At 38.1% G+C, this 21,210-nt stretch overlaps 1 protein-coding gene across 6 annotated transcripts in view; it reads left to right on the top strand.

The window, feature by feature from the left end:
• LOC120770074 (mucin-19) overlaps window positions 1-21,210 on the top strand; it is a 387,036-nt gene that overhangs the window by 41,076 nt on the left and 324,750 nt on the right. For all 6 annotated transcript variants that reach the window (XM_040097213.1, XM_040097207.1, XM_040097212.1 and 3 more), the window contains exon 2: window positions 8,638-8,675. The gene's annotated coding sequence lies outside the window, so the exon portion shown is untranslated. The remainder of the gene's footprint in view (window positions 1-8,637; window positions 8,676-21,210) is intronic.

The raw sequence follows: 21,210 nt of genomic DNA, 5'->3' as shown, positions 1-21,210 counted from the left end.
TGTCTGTGCAGGCAGTAAGCAATATGTGGCATGTGGCACATGCAGCATATACACAAAAATTACATGATTTTTCATTTCGTGCAACAGAAAGTGTGGCAAGCAACATAAAAAGCACTTACTTTAGTAGAGTTAAAGCAGATGCAGCGGATGAGCAGGCAGAACGGGGTAACTTGTTAAGATTATGTGGCAAGATGGCGCAGCCAAACGGCAGTGGAAGCGTTAAGAAAGTACAACTGACTTAAAATTGTTACTTAAAGTGAATGACAACAGAAAGAAACTCAAAAAAAGCGCATGCCTTTTAAAATTTTTCTTAATAAAAAGTGAGGCAGCAGGAGGTGGAGCCTGGCAGCACGAACATAAAGATGATTTGATGCTTGCAACATCAAATTTTGAAGAAAGCAAACTTTTACGATTTGCTGCCGCAATGTGTTGCATGAAAGTGATATGACATGACATGGATGCAGCAGTTTGCCAAAGCTTGTTACATACATATATGTGCATGAAATTTTATTGCCGAAACACGGTTATCTGTTTGTATGTGTGTGATGAGCGCTTTGCGCGCCATAAAACTGCACTGCAACAAGCTGCAGGGCAAGTGGCAAGCTGCATGGTAGCGCAGTTGTTGTTATGGCTGTAGGCGTGTCTTGTTACCGCCACTTTTGGCTATATATTTGCAACACAAATGCGGTACACATTACTGTTTCTGACGATAGTCGTGCTGTGGCATGCCTCAAACGCTGCATTTAAGTTACCTTTGGTGGCAACATAAATTTTAATTTAATTTTTCACATAAAAGTGTCATATGATGTTGTTGTTGTAATATTTTTTTACTATCTGAGTATTAAAGAAAGCTCCGCAAATCTTGTATTTGGCATAAGCAACACCAAATGGGTTCTTGGTAAGAAAAACAACAAATTTGCTGCCACTGAAAAGCATAAATTCCACCAATGACTTTGCTGTAAGAATTAATTTTTTTTTTTATGTTGGTAGGTTAGTTCTCACCCTCCACACTTATTTATTTTTTGTTTTTTTGCTTTTAAGTTCTGTTGCACCTCCAACGACCGAATTGCCACAAGCCACTCGAAACCGCAACATTGCCACGCTCACCAACGTTTGTTGCAAGCAGTTGGCATACATATGCCTATTTGTGGCTGCAGCGGCAACAACAAGCTCCGCGCTCGCCTTTGAGGCAGAACAACAATTACATGCGTAAAACTACCACAGCTTAAGTGCCAGCTGCCTTACTTGCAACATCATGGTAACATGCTTTCTACACAGTTTTTTTCATTTCCTTCATTATGCATTTTCCCGCCTGCAACTTTACAATGCTACTCGTGTAAGTTGGCGACGCGATGTGTGCCCTCGAGGCTTTTTACTACTTTGCCGCGCTTTTAAGTAGGTGAAATGCCAATTAAGTTGCCACATTTCATCACACTATCGTCTGTTGCACGCACAGCGTGGCATGCTTAAGTATGTAAGTACATGTGGCAAGTAGAAATTAAGTCATTACGAATACGCATACGAAGGCAAATACTGTCGTTGATTTTTCTTATAAAACTTAATGATTTAACTAAAAATTTAAAGCGATTTAATCCAGAGATAATTATATAAATTGTCTGTATTTTGTTATTAGGCTTTGTTGGCTTTGACTCCGATGGATCACCGATTATTTACTACTGACTATTTAGTTACAAATCATAACTAATCAATCGCTAATCTTTAATTATTAGTTATTAATCATTTGGAATCCGTCATTTATTAACTATGTATAAGTCATTCGGATACAGTCATTCGTTATTCCTTTGCCATAAGTCAATAGCACTCCGTCACTAGTATTATGCACTAGTTATTAGATAGTAATCACAAGTCCCAAGTCAATTGTCATTGGTCATCATTCATTATTTATTAGTCAGCGCAGCCGCTGTCTTTCATCGTATATCTCGTACAGCTCATCTTTCAATCGACTTCGGTACTTGCCGTTGCCAATGCGCAAAGGACTATAAATCTTACACAAAACCTTTCTTTCGACACTCCTAAGGCCGGATTATCAGATGATGTCATTGTCCAACCCTCCGCACCATATAGCGGAATGCTACCAGATGCTTACGCTTTGTTTCTTCAAACAGTCTGGAGAAAGCTCGGCTAACGGCGCGGTTGTTCACGCCAATAATATCAATACCATCGATGTGCCCGAGCAACTGTACACTTTTCTCTATTTAACTGCAGAGCTATAGTACAGAGTATTATTTTCTTCGGCAACAGATTGAAAAAGTCACATGACAGGGAGTCTACTATCTGAAACCTAGCTTGGTATCAAACGACTCGGAGAGGTCCTTGCCGATCTTAAAGGAGCTTCTGGGGATGCTCAACCTTCAACACAGCCAAATTAGCTTTGCGGGGATACAGACATAGCGGCATAGAGGCAGTTTGGAGGCTTATTTCACGGTAATTGGCGAAGATTGTCGAGTCTAATATTTTGTGGATTGAGCAAAGTACACTTAGGTTCCATTCGTCGGGCTTGGTTTCATCTATCCATATTTTACAAAGAAGCTGTTGCATGCATCTCGTCAATTTTTGGCCCCCGTATTTAAACAGCTCAGCCGATAATTCATCGGAACCCGCCGATTTGTTGTTCTCCAGGCGGGTAATGGCTTTTCGAATCGCATAATAGTCGGTCTATTCCATCGTCATCGATTGGAGAATCGGACCCGCCATCCATTCGCTTGCATGGAGGCTGAATATTTCAACTTTTGTGCCAAAGATGGCTTCCTTTGCCCACCATCGGCAAGAACAATTTTGACGTTGTGGCGGGTGCAGTTGTCATTTTTCAGCCGAGGCTGTTGTATCTTTTCCATTGAAAGTAATTTCTACTTGGCGGGTCGTAAACCAGTGTACAACCTCGCTAGGCAAGTAGCATAAGGTTTTGTACACATTTATATATCAAGACGATTGTTTCAAGACCGACGCCCGTTCGCAGCCGCAACTCTACTGAACATGCGCTAAAATTGAACCCTTAAATCGAATATAGGAGCGGCTCTGCAGAAGAATTTAGAATTCGAATAACTCGCATTTCACTGACTCTGCATTCAAAATAAGTTTAATTTGAAATCGGAATTAAAAACATTTTAAATACATAATAAAAATTCACAGTTTTTAATTATTAAAGTATACTTTTGAACACAATACAAACTCACACTTCACTAAAAAAATATGTAACTGATATTGAAAAGAAATCACTGAAAAGTATGCAATGTATAATATTGTTTTTTTTTTTTAATAATTTTAGGATACCGTTAGGTGTTTCAACTTACAACATTTAATTACCTGGCATAATTAAAACCATTTCGTGCATTTTCCTGTTTTCTTTGATTGTAATCATTAAGCTTTTTTAAATCTGAGCAATAATTGCAAACCAAAGCATACTTTCCGGCACTTTAATTTTTAATTAAGCCTTAATAAACATTTGGCATTCACACATATTAATGTAAATACATTTTTATAAAGTGCGATTGATTGTTGATACCTCAAAGTAATGACGTCCTAAAAGCTTTATATACTTTAAGGGGCGCTCCTTGATTAACTACTTTGATGAATGCAACTAATGTAATTGACACAAGCGTAATTAATTAATTCATTAAGCATATATTTAACAATAAGCTGAACTATTTAAAATTGCTTAATTAAATTATTTTTTTTTTTTTGTGTAAAACGGTTTTCGATTGTGTTGCGTATGCAAAAGCGTTGTTGTAATGATTTTAAATTTTTCGTCTTTTTATTAATTCAATTCATTAATTATCTTAAATGTGTTTATGAAGTTTATGTTGTGATTATATTTATTTGTAAGATTTGGTTTATTTGTATTTCTTACAGCATACTTTTAAGCGCCGATCGGGCTATAAAATAGTAACAAACAGTATAGTGTGATTTGAAGTTGCCAGTACCGAGTTTAATTATAATCGGTTCTTACCACAAGCTAGCCAATAAATTCCACCGTTAGAGCTTGAAGCTATTTTCGAAACTGTAGAGCCTGATTTAGGTAGGAAGTGAGATCAGTTTCACCACTGAATATTAATTAGTGGAAATTAGTTTAGGTCTTTCGAATTTTTATGAAGCACAAGGTCTCACGGTATGTAATGTTCAGATTTCCTAACCCATAAAGTATTAGAAGTATGCCTTCAGTGTTTATTTTGTTATTTGCATAATATGTGGGAGAAGTGAACAGGAGTTCAGAGATAAACATTTACACGGATCAAAATCGGCTTTGCTCTACAAGACCACTGCAGTGTCATCCATCGTAGTTCATAGCAATTAAAGAAAGCCTTCTTGTTCAAATAAGGAGTGTGCTTACAAAAAAGAATATATTTATATATACATATAGCCAAGCCACTTTGAAATCACTAAAGTTTCTTAGGGTTTCGTCAATAATAATGAAAGAATGCCTTGATCCCTTAGGGGATCTAACGGCCTAATTGACGATTAAGCTGCAATGGATATGAGGGCATAATAATAACGCTGGTAACTGTGAAGCACATGGACAGGGAATTTATATGCTTCTATCTGCTTGTATATATTTAATCGACAAATCTGTTAGGAATATATCTGAGTCTCGTTGAAGTAAATATCTACATCAATATGGGCCGCACGAATTAAAACGAATGACTTAAGAGCTCTAAAATTGATGGCATAAAAACTCTACTTTGTCATATATGCCAGCAGACTGGGTACAGCATATAATGATTGTCATAGAAGCTATCAAGAGGTATAAGAAGAGGAAACTATAAAATATCTTCTATAAAAATGTAAAGATTTACTATGTATAGGGAAAAATGCAACTATCGGTTGAGGAATTTCGACAATATTTCGGAGGTTGCACAGATAAAATATTTTGTATTAATGAACTTCATCGGAAACACGGAGTGCTTCAGAGAGAAGGTAATATAGTAAGGAGTTTTTAATCGCTGTAGCTTCACACAACGTCGTCAGACTACCTCTCTACCTACCTTGCTAACTATACTATATTTTTATCTGTACTATAAAACGAGCGATACAAGGCACTTTAAAAGAGTGGGCAACTTTTTCGGTGTCAAAGTAGGTGAGATTAAAGTTTTGATTGGCTACAGAGAGTTTGATCTTAGCCTGAAATTTACAAAGACAAGTTACACACAATCCAAATGTGAAATCTCTTCAGTTCGATTTTTTAAGTTGTGGGTTATTTATAATCAGAAGGATCAATTGAAGTAGATATTATGTGGAATCTATTTATACTTTAGGTTAGTTAAAGTTGGATCATATTCAGAACAGCGAAAAGTATGTTATGAAGCTATTATCTAGAACTGGTTAGGTCAAATTAAATTCTAACATCTATGCTTAAACTGTTTCTGATGAGATGATGATGACTCCACAGAAATTATCTACGCTTGTGATGGCTTACATCTATATAAGCTATGGTTGGATTAGATGCAAAGAAGGAAGTATTATACTCAGGATAGTCCGCAAAGACCTAAGGTCTGTAGAGACCACTGCGGATTCTATATGAATAAATAGTGTTGAAAAGAATCCTACAGGTTTCTGATATTTATGTATGTATATTTATGCGTGACTGAATCCTGAAGTCTAAAACCGTGAACATTAAGTCGAGTTGTACCATCTGATTTGACTGGGAAGCCAGAGAATAAGGATCGGATAGTACTCTTCCAGGACCTTAAATATAAATAAAATCACAATAAATCTGGATCCACATAAGTTCCACAGAAATACTTAGATTGGATTAGATTTAGAGAAAGTTCTAAGTGCTTCTTAAAATAGAGTCTGCAAAGAACCGAGGTCTATAACAACTGTGAATTCTATCTGAGTAAATAGTGGGAAAACAGACATTCAAGTAATGGTGCGAGACTGAATACCGTAGACTGAAGTCATTTGAATTATTTTGAAAAGGCCTCTCACTTTTTAATGCCTACTCAGTCTAAAATAGCACCTGTTTGTGATAGTGATTCAGCGTTGGACTTCAAGAGCATTCTGCTATATAGTGTGGAGGCTCACTCAATGGCATCCGGAGTGAGTTGTACGAGATATACAACGATATTGACATAGTTAAGCGAAGACAGCGGAGGAGAACACTCCAGCTTTGAAGATTTTCGATTTAGTACTCGCTCTTGGAAGCAGAGGAAGAGAAAGACCTCCACTCCAGAAATAGCGAAAATAGGAAACGACTGGCGCGGTGTTGTTAACTTGGCTATAACCGCGTAAGTAGTGTATACGCCAGTAAAGAATAAAAAGAAGAAGTCATGCACATTAGGTCAAATTGAGCTGTCTGTTTTGTCTGGGAATCGAGATATCAAAGATCAGATAGTTTTCATCCCAGATGTTACACTCACAAGGGATCTGCATTTTTCGGCAACACACACAACAACAATAAAATAAAAGAGAGAAACTTAAAAATTTGAAGATTTTATTGAAAGGGAGAGTGTGAGATATCCATGCCGCCGCTGTATCTATATGAGTGCCTGCAGCTGTATTGGTGCGCGTGGCTGCCGCACTTATTTGCAACATGCATACATTTTAGCGTCTGCTGGTGGCTGAAGTACTTCATTTCGCTCATTAAATTGAAGCGCCGTCACACACAGCACACTCACACACATACATACATTCACATATGCATGCAACATTTGAGGAGATGTGTCTAGCATTTAACACACGTAATTCTCATCAGTAACAGTTTGCCGTTGCTGCCGGCTAATGTTGTTGCTATGGCTTGTTGTTACTGTTGTTGTTGCATGCATAGCGCTGATGGCATTTAATGTGTAGCACGCTCATTACGCCGAGGTGGCAGGGGCGATTTCAGTGTGTGAGTGCTTGAGTATTTGTTGATGAGCTGCACATTAGCAGTTGCAGGCGGACCGTTAGGTTTAATGCAATTTGAAAACTAGGCGCAAGTACCCTAGTGGGTGTACCAGTGTGTGTGTGTGTGTGTTATAGTTGCAGCAGGCAAAGCTGAATTTCCAATGGAATTTTAAGCTGCTACATAACAGGCAACGTGACGCGACCTGACGCACCAATACACACACACATACCGTATGCAGAATATGGCAACACTAAAAGCGTTAATGTGATCCGACATGTATGTGCGGAGGTGTGTGTGGGCTGGTAATGCGCTCACATATATTCGCAGTTGCGCCCATAAGAAGAGTTTGCATGGGTGGCACTTATTTAGGGCACTATCTACCGCACAAATACATACATATGTATATGTATATACTCCTACAGGCACACATGCTCAAAAGTGGCCACAGTTATCCATCAACGTATTGGCACTTAATTTGAGCATTTAACGCTGGCAGCATTATTATGCTCTTAAACAAAGTAATTTATTTATAGAAGAAAGTGGAATGCGCCTAAGGCTATGCTATACTAAATTATATTTTGTATAAAAATCCGCTGTGTTTTGCAGTTGAATAGACTTTGAAATAAATTTCGGATTTGAAATGGATTTCTCTAAATGTTTAAGAAAAAAAAAATAATTATAAAAAATATTTTTTAAGAATGTTGCCATATGTGTTCCCAATTGTAAAAAAAGTTTAGTAAATAAAATAAAAAGTTAATACAACTTTACAATTCAACTTAGTTTGTTAAGAAGTTGAATTGTATTGAATTTACAAAACGGGGTTGCCACTGTTAACGAAAAAGGGGTATTAAACTGAAAATTGAAAAAAAATCGTATTTAAAAATTTTTATTCAAAAATCATATGAACATATAAAATACTTATTCAAGAATGTTGCCATATGCGACGTATTAATTGATTTTAAAAATGTTTAATATAAATTAAAAACCAAAAACTGAATAATTCAGTTTACATCGCAGAGAAAATTTAATTGTAGTAAATTTTTGAAACCGTGTTGCCACCATCTTTTAAAATTTCACATTTAGAAATTAAACTTAAAATTAAAAAGACTTCTTATTTTATAAAATTTTTTTTCAAAATATATACAAACCTTAAAAATATTTATTTTGGAATGTTGCCACATACACACAATTGAATTATTGTAAAAATATTTAATGAAAGTTTAACAAAATTTTTAAAATCAACTTAATGCAAATTAAATGATCACATTATTGTTTATACTGGAAAAGGATTGCCACTCTTATCGGACTTCAAAATGCAAATCACTGATCCAAAAAAACGTAAAACAGTATAAATGTTGAGAGAGAGAGAGGTGCCACTCTTAGTTAACTCCTTGATAAGGTTAATCTAAAGACTTACAATGAAATACTACAGTTATTAAGTGGTTTATATTTATTATATTTAAAACATAATGGTAAAAAAATGGCTTATAAATATGGCTGATAAAAAGCAAAATTTGCCACCTTTTGCTTGAGATCATGAAACTTCTAAAAAAATAATTAACAAAAATATAAAATATTACTAATATTTTTTATTCAGATATTGAATATAATCTTCTTTTTTGAATTTGGTAGTTGGTGGTTCAAGATAACTTCTAGTTCCACTTATACTTTCTATATCTTTAACTATTACCTGATACAATCTCATATGTAATATGTATTATGAAAAATAATTTGAAGTCTTTTATAATATGACCATAGCGACTTTCTATAATATCATATATTTTTCTCTATTTTAGGTATTTTAGACCTCGTCTAAGCTTCAAAACATTTGTGTGTAAGTACAAATATTGAAAGTAATTTCGTAGATGTTGATACTTTTTTAATTTAAGATATAGAATGTTTGTGCTGTCAGATTTATAGATTGGTTTATGTGTTACCGAGCTACACTGCGTAGAAATTTCGCCGAAAGTATTTGAAATAGTCTCTATTCTTCATCTTACTTGTAAAATATATATTCGCAGTTCACCTTGTTATTATATATTCGTTATATTGGTCTAACTTATTCGTTATTAAATCGGAACGGTTATTTAAGAAAAACATGTACAATAGGATTTTCAAATTATTGCCCGTCTGAAGCTTTAACATTTCCAATTTATCTGAAAATTTGCAAATTTCATAACAAAAGAACTGCGGCGACTTGAAGACTAGGTATAGTATGAATCAAGCGAATTATAGCTGTTGTGCACCGTTTTTCTCTGAAGGTGTTCTGCATCGACCAAAACACATTGTAGTCATAGAGGCAAAGACTGAACTATATTGTGACAAAAAAGTACCCGGGAATTGTATTCCTGTACTTCCTTCGACAATTCATGAAAATATTCAATAAGGGAAGGATATGGCGCTTGAAAATCGTCAGGCAAATGTTAGAGAGCGAGTCCGTTTAAATGATTCTTATGAATATTTTGGGTATGAGACGCGTTCTTGCTTGATTCGTTCCGATAAAACTGAATTTTTTTCAAAAATAATACCATAAACAGGTCCCTTTCCTTTTCATGGAGAGCATTATAACCGCCAATGGGACATGGGCTTATGAGGTTAGTATATAAACAAGTCGATCGAAGAGATAAAACAAAATTCGCTGAAGGAGCTGAAAGCCATCCCAAAAGAGTTTATGAAAAATGTTTGGAAAACTGAAAAAATCTTTGGCATAAGTGTATTATATCTGAAGGGGATTACTTTGAAACCGAAAAAATAAATATTGATGAATAATTAAATATTTAATTTCTGGATACTTTTTTGGCAAAACTTCATAGCCATTGTTTTCCAATTATTATTTAACTGGTCTTGCCAGATCAGGCCAGGCGCTGTCATGATCGAAAATTATTGCCTCGTCTAGTCTTAATTTCGGCCGTCTTTGCTCACTTCAATTTGATGAGTTCTTTTCAGCGATGTTCCTAGTTAAAGGTTTCACTCGCTTTTAGGAGTTCGTAATACAGCACGCTCTTTTGACCCCACAAATTAAAGGGCATTATCTTCGCGTTAAGAATTTTTTTCTTGGCTATTGATTTGGATTTGGTTGATTGGCCAGGTTTTGCATATGATTTTTGCATTTAGTGCGGTCATAACGGATACATCTCCTTCCACCAATCATAATTCAGTGCAAAACTACATTTTTGTAGCGTTCAATCAGCTCAGCAGCTCAGCAGACATGCAAAATCGCTTTTCCAGTCCAGGATAAGAAAATTGCCTTCTGCATCGGCATAGCCTCGTAACAGCAATTCTATGTGGAGCTTGTTGGCCACTACAAAATTCAATTCGAGGAGCCGCCACCCAACCTTGAATCACTTTCGCATTTCTTCAGGGTGACGTTCCATAAAGAAATATATGTTCTATGTCGTCTTCGATTACATCGTTGTACATATATATGTACATTTATGACGGCACTTCAACGTTTCTCATTTTATACAGATACTTTATACATAAAATATTCGCGTCTGGATGGCATCTGCATAGTAATCCCACCTCGCCATGTTTCCTACAGGACCACTCTTTTAAACTTTGAAGATGTCCATCCACCATGACGTTCTTGTTCCCAACGAGTTTGTCGAAACTATCCTTAGAGCAACTGTACGATAAACTTTTTCTAGTGCTTTACGTAGGTTAATTTTCCTCAGGGAGTCCAACCGAATTTCTGCTCCGTAGAGCAAGACATTCGGAATAGTCGACATCAGAAGCTTCCGTTTCTGATGTAGAAGTCCTCCGAATTTGGCCATTAGCCTGCTAAAATGCTGCAATTCTTAGGGTTGGTAACTATTTTCTTTGAATAACGCATTCAGTTCGAAGAATAACAAAGCGTCATGGGACGATGGATTACCGGCCGTGCCATTCAAACACAGCGGCGAAGAGCTAACAATCATCTTTTTTGCAAAATTTGGTCGGACTCCACAATCTGCACCAATCACCTTTTGTTAGGTCACCTTAATATATATGGCATTCAAGATCCTATCGAGCGTAGCGTTTGAAATACTGAAACATACCGTCAATTGATTACACTTTGTCTGTGTAGCATTAGACGTAGGAAATCTACTATTAAGATAAGACATTCACCATGCGTGGTTTTATATTGAAAATCTACAAACGAACATATTTTCACCATGCGCCAAGTCTTGGAAAAGACCCGTGATAATAAGATCGATACATACTACTTCTACGCTATGCTTGAACTTAGTATCCCGGCATAGCTAATACGCCTGTGTAAGCTGACGTTGAGCAACGTCAAAAGCTCCATCAGGATCTGAAGGAATCTCTCTGAGCCGTTCCATGCCAAGCCAAGTTTCAGACAAGGAGATTCCTTCTTCTGGAGATAATAATTCGAGCTGTTCAGCTAAATCGAGCAGGTGAATCTTCTATAATACAGCTGCTGGCCAACGCCGATAATATTGATATCTTGGCCCCAAAAATCTTGTCAACAACCGGATATAAGTTTCAGGTAGTTAAATGCTGATAATTCACCTCTTTAAGAATGTTTTTCTGTGCGAAAATTTAGTTAACCCCATTTTTGTTTCTGACACCTTCCCCAGCTCAGTCCTTCAGCATATTTCTCTCTCGCTCTTTCTCTCTCTCTCTCATCATTCTAATTAAATTTAAGATTGCAAGTAAATATACAACTAACTTACCACATGGACGCATCCTTTCAAACGCCTGCCGGAGGCGCAGCAGCGAAAAAGCCACACAAGTGTTTGCTTATCAACGCTTGCGCCACATCCTTCCCCCCACGTGCTAACGCTTGATTTATTTTCATTACAATGCTAGTTTTAATACTAGCCGCTTTTATTGTTATCACCGTTAATGTGTCTGGCTTGGCGTCTAGCTTGCAGCTCTTGTTGTTGTTGTTAAGCTAGCGCTTTCCGTGTCACTTGATCTACGCCGCGTTGTGTTAGTGTTATTGTTATTGTTGGCGCTCTAAGCTTATCACTATCAAGTTTCCTTCCGCCACTTACGCTCGGCGCTGCTTGCAACATGCCACTCGCTGCTCGCATAGCGACTGACTTTTCCGCCAACTAAGAGGCACTTCCCTCGTGACACATGCTCGCCGCCCTTCTCTGACTTTCTTTCCTTCATTACAGCTTGTTGCTTATTGAGTTTCATGTTGCATACTAGTGTTGCATGCAGCATCGCTATCTCCCCTAGCCTTCCTGCTTAGTTTCCGTTTATTCGCCGCTGCTCTTATGTTGTTTCATAGTCATATTGTTTGTTGTTGTTGTTATGTTGTTGCTTAGTCTGTGCAGTCAGCGGCGTTGGTGTTGATTACATTAAAGCAGCAGCTGTTGTTGATATTACGGATTTATTGTTGTTAGTTGTTGTTATTGTTATTGTTGCGTTACTTTCTTTCTTCGTCATTTTTTATTTCTTTTCGCTCGCTGTTGCAATAATGTCTCCTTTAAGTTGCGCATAAAATGCTTGCCACCTTTACTTTCCTTTTTGCTTAGACCTGACTAACTGTAAAATGTGTAGCGCTGTGTGGCGCCTTTTGCAATTCACAATCTTTCAATTTACATACGCTTGCCGCTGCGTTGATTTTATCGTTCCTCCGTTGTAGCCGTAGTCGCCATACCCACCTGCCTTCCGGTCGTTCCCCTTTACCACCACAACGGTTCATTGTTCACTGCTTACACCGTTATGTTGCCTCACTTTCACTTGCTTGCAGCAATGTTGCAACCATAAAGCTGCCTTCAATTCGCATGCAACGTGAGTTATCTTCACATTTCCGCGCCCACCCAGCTTCACTGATCCGATATCAGCTGACTATTTATGATTTATGCAGCGCTATGTTGCCGTTATGTTGCAGAATAGTTATATTCAATTTCTTGCGCAGACAATATGAGCTTCAACAGCCCAACGGGGTATACTATTTTTGTACTGAGGTACCATATTAGAGCATTATTTTTCTATGAATTATGGTTTGCGGGAAATGTGCTACGGATTATTTTGAAAACCTTTTTCTAAGGGACTGTGAACAAAAAATTTAAGAGAAAGTACTGAAAGCAATGCTCAATGAAGATTACCAAAACAGATTTGCGTATCAACGGAAATATTGTTTAAACGCTACAAAAACAAGTTATCTTTACATCGGATTGTAACTCGTATTAAAAACGAATTCATTTCGAAAACCCCAAATGCAAAAAACCTTATTTGATTTGCACATCCAAATTAATGACAAAGCTGAATATCCTATCCAAGCTAATGCTCTGTACTTGGTACTTGGTTTCTGAAAGGCATACTGTCTTATGAGCTTCTAAAAACGAGTAAACCCATTAACGGGAAACACTATCGACAATTCATCAAATGAAAGCGAGCTATTACCGAAAAACTTCTAAACGTGCGACCAGCCATGTTAATTTCCTCCTTGCTATGCTCGGCCTCATGTTACAAAACCGGCTAAAAGCTATTTGAAAAACAGTGTAAAAGAAATTTTGCCCCGGCCATTTTATAGTCCAGGTCTTACTCCTTCTATTCCGGTTGATACAGAACGCCCTCTTTGAATACAGATCACATCAGAACAAGGTATCAAAACTTGGCTTCAATCATTTTTGTGGATGGAATACAAATTAGCAGAAAGATGGAAAAAGGTTGTAACTTCATCTGCTGAAACCAACTCAAAAAATGTATGACATATCATGAACATAGTTCCTGGTATTCCTGCAAGTAGAATTCAGATTAAAAAGTATCACTTGTTTGAAAAATATTTAAAGGGGAGAAAGCAGAGACAAGATTCTATGCTAGGACGAACCATAAAATCAACTGTGCTCATAAAAAAGCTTCCTCTGATCAAGGTAACACTGCAAAGCAGAAATGCCCAAAAAGTAGTATATGAAGCCACACTCGTCAGCAGCATAATCACATATTACAAAAATATCGAGAGTACTCATATGGTATTAAGATACTTCCAACAAATTCTTCTGAAATTCTGTATATATTTTTTTGTATCGGGAACACAGGGATGTGAAAGTAGCTTACCTATATTTGAAGGGTATTATAGGTCATCTCAGACCCGAATGATTTCTGATAAATACTTGGATACTTATACAATGAAATGAGCCTTTAATTACTGGCAAATTGTTTGTAGGCCGAAACAATTTTGTTAAGTTAGCTTTAATTTTGCAAAGAGGCACCGTTAAAAAAAAAGTGCTATGTTGATTCTTCATGTTTCTGGCAACTTCGGACAAAACTATTATCCTTGCCTAATTTCATTCAAGTTCTGTCTTACTGAGCACAATAAACTTTTAAGGCGAGCTTTGTTCTGTTAGCAACAGACAGCGAAGCCAGACAACACTGAGATACTTACCAAGTTCTCGTTCCTACCCTATTCCGCAGATTTTTGAATTTAGTGATATTCCTGGTAACTAAGAAGCAGATGAACTAGCCAGAGCGAATATGAATGTAAGTACTTCAAACGTTCGAAGTCTTCGAGCATTCTCTATAGGTCCCATAGTTTTTCCATCTAAATGTAGTAAAATAATGCAATTGACAGATAAACCCCTGTAATGGCCTCCTCTATCAGACGAATAACACCAACAAGCTGATTCACTCACATTTACCGACTTCGATTTCAAATATAATAATATAGCGTCCTTAATATTTTTAGCAGACCCCGACTCACAGATGACATAACCAAAAATAGGCGCTTCCTGGTTCCGATAAAATCACATAATGATCTTCTATCTCGGGTTTCTGTAAAATCTCTCTTCTTTATTAATACGAACCAAAGTCTTATCCTTCCTTCAATCAAAATACAACCCTCGAACTATTTTATTGCAGTCCGCTTCTTGTAAAGTTGATCTGACCTTAGTTCTTTCACGGCACAACTTTGAACGATCAATGACACTACTTAAATCGTTCGACGAAATAATACCAACGTCTTTTAAGATAGAAGAAGCTATAGTTGCAGCGGCTATTTTGGAGACTCCAGTACGATTACATGCAAGGGCTAATGACGGTAAATTTAATCTCTTTTTTTTCAGATGTGGTGATAATTTTCCCTTGCCCTGTTGTGGTTCTGTTTGGTTAGGACTAGATTGCACGAGAAAACTATCACATGAGCTGCTGCTTTCAAATGAAAAACCATCAGCCAAAGAACGAGAATAACACGGCTGGACAAAATCGTGTGACTGTGTGTTACGCGATAAACTTTTTTCTTTTCTATCCTGTTTTTTCTTATTATTCACAGTTGAAACTATATCGACACCGCCTATCACCATTTTTCTGGTTGATCTTTGGTGGGGTAGAAAACTTACTTCCTCCTTGGCAAAACGACACCCTTTTAAACAGCAACAATTCCTGATATCTTTGCACTTGCAGAGGTAGATATCAAATAATCTATGGGACTAAATTGGATATAAATATTCTAGTCTTTTCTTGGAATTTTATGTTAGTTTGACGGCCTTAATATGGTTTGATTATTTGTCGTGGTAGGAACGACTCAATTCTAAAATTCTTTTTACACTTACAGTTGGCAGGGAAGATTTTTGCCATATTTTTAGAACTTCACCCGCTAATATTTCAGATATTTCAAGAACTGTTTGCTTCATATTTTATGAACAGATAACATTTCATCAGATCATTATATATAGGTAAGTGAGAAACAGGCAACTTCTCCAGTAAACCAAAGTCAGGACACCTCGTCGTCTGTCGTGTTTTAACTTGAGACATACTTGTATTTCTACAACCAAGACAAGTAATAAGTACTAATTACAGTTATAATCTAAGCTACAAGCATCAAATGTACAAGAAAAATACTACTTACAGTAAATATTCCGATTCCAGCTAAAATTTTATGTAAGAAATAAGTGAACGGCGAGGAAGTGAACTGCGGTAAGCGCGCGACTAAAGAATATATGTATCAACTTAGGTTTTATTACTTTTTTTTAAATCAAACCACTTTATTCGACTTCAAAGTTTTGAAGTTCAAACTTCAGACTGTACAAAATTGAAAGATCGTAGTCAGTTGCTTACTTAAATATACCGTTATTAGGATATTGATGGCCTGGGACTGTGGAAAGGGAGTGCCTGGGAAAATTAGCATAACATACGGAATGTGTGAAGTTTTGGAGCGTGGAATTAGGAATGTGAAATTAAAGTGCGGAACGTACTATGTTAATATAATATGGTTAGAAAGTTCGTATATATGTTTTAAGATTATTAAATAAAAATACAAAATGTTTGCGAATTTATGAGCATTTGACAGAAATTTTCAAAACTTCAAGTCGTTGGGGGCACCTCCAAACATAGCATGAGATTACTGATTTTTCTTGTGTTTAATTTTTACCTAAAACAGCAACTTTCTACAGGTATACCATAACAGAAATCAAAAATTAATAAAATCGCTGCACCCTAATATATATGGCCACATTAGATACTAAATAGACAATCGAATAAAATAAAACTTATTTTACTGATTAGCTTCATCAGCAACACAGGGTAGTTCAGAGAGGACATAATAGAGTAGGAGGCTTTTAGTCCCAGTTGTTTTGTAATACGCTTCTCAAAATATATAAATAATACTTTTGGTACCATATAAATATGGGTGATGCTCTCTGAACTAACGTAAGGTTCTAACCCAGACAACGAGTGGTCAAGGCTTCTTCACCCGCTCTGAGTTCGTTAACAATAAGGCAAGTTTTTCAACCGTACATAATCAAACGATTTCGGTATGGACAGATACTCATATTAGCTTCGAAGTTGAAGAAATCTTAAACTAACTTTAAGACCATTGTGTCGAATACCTGAGTAAAGGCTGCAAGATTGAAAGTAAAAAATAATTATTTCTGAATTGCTATAAATCAATCGGAATTAACATGTCCAGTACTAGTCTCACATATAAATGAAGCCAAGGAGGGAATGGTTTTGTAAGCTTCTCTATTTTGATAAAAATTGGCTAACATTTCATTCGAAGTCCCACCTGTCCCATATGGAAATAAGCGACATACTAAACTCAATTTCCTAGGTATTTCCCATAATATTGATACGATCTTTCCTTTTAATACTATTAGCAGTAAGTCCAAGTTTATGTTCACTAAGGTCCATTTTTTCCGAATCTATGTACCTGCAGAATTGCGACATTTCACCAAGTCAGCTCAATAGTTGTCCTCTTTCGTTGTCGTTGCAGCAAAATTATTGCTTCTCTCTGTTTTGAATTTACTCATGATGACAAATACTCGCTAGTACATACTCTCTCCAGAGCGAAAATCAATAGAAAAATAGATAAATGAAAGCAACTGCGTCATCAGTCAAGGCGCCACTTTGGCAACAATATCACACCATTCGCCACAATTACTCACCGCATTGCGAGGGCGAAGCAATAAATAATATTTGTGATTTGCCAACAACTCATTGACTAAACTATTTTTATTGCCGCAAATAAAAGGAAGCAATTTGTGTGCAGCAACAAAGCTTGAAACCGCATTTGGTGTAGGTTAATACGATTGTCAATACTATGAAATAAATTTGACAACTATTACTAGGCTGTCAGAGATTGAAAAGCACAGGTTCAACTCACACACCGCTACTCACACTTGCGATTAATCACTCAAACAAAAAAACAGTCACTCACACTCGTTCCTTTATATCTCTAATATCGACAAACATACAAATTTATTAACATTTCCGTTGTAATATAACTTCTACGCCTTCTTTCGCCTACCAAGAGGCGCTCTCACTCACTTATTCACTCACTGCCGCTCCGCTACACTCAATATTTAGAGTGGTTCGTTTGTATGTGTTAATCCACATGCCGTTCCGTTTGTTTGTCATTATCCTAGTTACAGTTATTGCTGTTAGTTTAACAGTTATCACGCGATTCACTGCTTCATTGATGTTATTGTTATCATTATTGTTGTTGTTTATCAATAACAACATGCAATTGTTGTTTTGCTCACCAACATTTCTTTTTTTCTCAACAGTGTAGCATATATTTATACAGTTATGTGTTACGCTTTTCACTTTTCGTTCGTCCTTCATCTTTCGTGCTTTGACTTTTGCCGTTTTTATTTGCCATTTTCGGATTTTACAACTTTACTGGCGCCTGGCAAATGGCCGACCCACATCGGTTCTGGCTGCGTTTGTGACCCCGTAACGCTATATCGTCAATAACCTCAAGTAACCGAGGACAATCACACACACTCACTCTCGCACAAATTTTCGCGGCAGAACTCCGGCTTCACTAAGAACTACTTACTTATGTCCGGGGGGTTGTGGCATTCCGTGCGAAATCCGCTATCTTCGTGCTTAACCGCTCTTCCTTCATATATGTTAAGTATCTCTTTCTCTCTCTTTTGCGCTTACCACCCACTCAATTGTCTAATACGCGCGTGTTTGCTAGTATTTGCAGATTTTCATTTTCATTTCTATGATATTTCGCGTCGCCAATATGGCGTGACGTGTCTTTTTTTGGACTGCCTGACTTTTTTCGACTTCACATAAATGCCACAGGAAACTAGTGAAATCAGCAGCGGCATAATGATATGAGCGTAGCGAACGCACAAATTTGCAGAAAAAACTGAGTGACATGTGAGACATTTTTCAAGGACTTCTCCTTAGGTACTAAAAACGACAAACCGATTCTGAGATACATAAAGCAGAGAAAAAGCCACTTGAAAATTTCAACTTGGAAAGGGAATCTTGATAGTATCACGAGAACGGCGTTTAGTTGGAATCCAAGAGTCAGAGTCTGGAGATGCGGGAGAAAGCTATCTAAGATAGGTCGGTATTCTCCAACTACCCGACATAAAAGTAAAAGTTGGGAACTGTTTGAGATACAAGATATTGAGGTTTTAGGGACTTATAGTAAATGAAAAAGGTGTAGTGATATGTCTCTTGAGTAACGTTTTTTTTTAAAACATCTTCCCGTTGTTCCGAGATAAAGAGACTGCATTGTCTTATAAAGTAAGAATACAAACTGAGAATTCCACAAGTATTTATTTGCATCAAAAGGTCTATTGTATTTGTTAATGGTCTCTTCTATCCTCATCTTTGTAGAGAGACTAGATTACCACGTTTAATGGGTTTACCCTTGAGTCTCATACCTCCTTTATTTCTAATTGAAATGCAAATTATTGGTGAAAGAGAACAGGAAGGACTAAGTTCTCTAATAATATGAAGCACTTAACCTTACATTTTAGACTTACGTTTATTCTACAATAGGTTAAGTAAAAACTGAGGTTATAACCTCACACTCACCTTATCAGAGGCGTTTTTTTTTTAATTTTTAAAGGTTAGTCTTCCAAGAGGGGAGGATGGGGTCATGTGTAGAAGTTCACGCAAGTGAGGAAAGTTCTCTGATCGCCATTCACTTGGGAGTGGCCAGAAACGATTCTTTTACATATGACTCAAGCAGCTCACGACTTCCGGTCTTTGACCAAGTATCCTCTGGGTAGCCTAAGAACATCCGTTCGCAGGTGAGCTAAAGTGAGAAGGCGAAACACCCCTGCATAGGGTTGTGCGCTGGGTTTGGGACCCGCCACGTAAAAAGCCTACCCCAATGAACAGTAACAACCAGCCTCGGATGAGAGACCCCCCTTTTGATGACGACCACGGCAAACGAAATAAGGACTACGATTTAAGGGCATGCACCTGGAATGTCCGGTCCCTTAATTGGGAAGGTGCCGCTGCCCAGCTGGTTGATGTCCTCGTGAAAATAAAGGCTGACATCACCGCCGTCCAAGAAATGCGATGGACGGGACAAGGACAAAGACGAGTAGGTCCTTGTGACATTTACTACAGTGGCCATATAAAGGAGCGCAAGTTTGGTGTGGGATTCGTGGTGGGAGAGAGACTCCGTCGCCGAGTACTATCATTCACTCCGGTGAATGAACGTCTAGCCACAATCCGCATCAAAGCGAGGTTCTTCAACATATCGCTGATCTCACGCTCCGACGGATGAGAAGGACGATGTGACCAAAGATGCCTTTTATGAGTGCTTAGAACGCACTTATGAGAGATGCCCCCGCCACGATGTCAAAATCGTGCTTGGCGACTTTAACGCCAGGGTGGGCAAAGAAGGTATCTTTGGCACTATGGTCGGTAAATTCAGCCTCCACGAGGAAACATCCCCAAATGGGTTGAGGCTGATTGACTTCGCCGGGGCCCGAAATATGGTTATCTGTAGTACTAGATTCCAGCACAAAAGATTCATCAAGCTACCTGGCTGTCTCCGGATCGAAAAACTACCAACCAGATCGATCATGTTGTGATAGACGGAAGACACGTCTCCAGTGTTTTAGATGTGCGTGCGCTCCGAGGTCCTAACATCGACTCGGACCACTATCTTGTTGCAGCCAAGATTCGCACCCGCCTCTGTGCAGCAAAAAACGCACGCCAACAAACACAAGAAAGGTTCCACGTCGAAAAACTGCAATCACAACAGACTGCCGAACGATTTTCTACTCGGCTTGCACTCCTGCTCTCTGAGAGCACTCATCAACAACTCGGTATAAGGGAACTGTGGGACGGCATTTCAAACTCCTTACGTACAGCTGCATCCGAAACCCTTGGTTTTCGGAAAGTGCAAAAGAACAACTGGTACGACGAGGAGTGCCGCGCCGCAGCGGAGAGAAAACAGGCTGCCTACCTCGCAACATTACGATCGACCACAACACGTGCGGGATGGGATAGATACCGAGAATTGAAGAGGGAAGCGAGACGCATCTGCAGACAGAAAAAGAAAGAGGCCGAAATGCGTGAGTATGAAGAGCTTGATAAGCTGGCCGACAGGGGTAATGCTCGAAAATTCTACGGCGGCTTACAGAAGGTTTCAAGACCGGAGCATACTCTTGTAGAACCCCCAAAGGTGATCTAGTGACCGATGCCCAGAGCATACTTAAATTATGGAGGGAACACTTCTCAAGCCTGCTGAATGGCAGTGAATGCACAACGCCAGGAGAAGGCGAACCCGATTCCCCAATCGATGACGATGGAGCAGACGTCCCATTGCCCGACCATGAAGAAGTTCGAATAGCAATTACCCGCCTGAAGAACAACAAAGCGGCGGGGGCCGATGGATTACCGGCCGAGCTATTCAAACACGGCGGCGAAGAACTAATAGGGAGCATGCATCAGCTTCTTTGTAAAATATGGTCGGACGAAAGCATGCCCAACGATTGGAATTTAAGTGTGCTATGCCCAATCCATAAAAAAGGAGACCCCACAATCTGCGCCAACTACCGTGGGATCAGCCTCCTCAACATCGCATATAAGGTTCTATCGAGCGTATTGGTGAAAGATTAAAGCCCACCGTCAACAAACTGATTGGACCTTATCAGTGTGGCTTCAGACCTGGAAAATCAACAACCGACCAGATATTCACCATGCGCCAA

This window comes from Bactrocera tryoni, chromosome 3 (genome assembly GCF_016617805.1).
Source record: "Bactrocera tryoni isolate S06 chromosome 3, CSIRO_BtryS06_freeze2, whole genome shotgun sequence".
In the NCBI taxonomy this organism is placed as follows: domain Eukaryota; kingdom Metazoa; phylum Arthropoda; class Insecta; order Diptera; family Tephritidae; genus Bactrocera; species Bactrocera tryoni.
The sequence above is the reverse complement of the archived record's forward strand: the minus strand, read 5'-3'. Positions and strand labels throughout refer to the sequence as shown.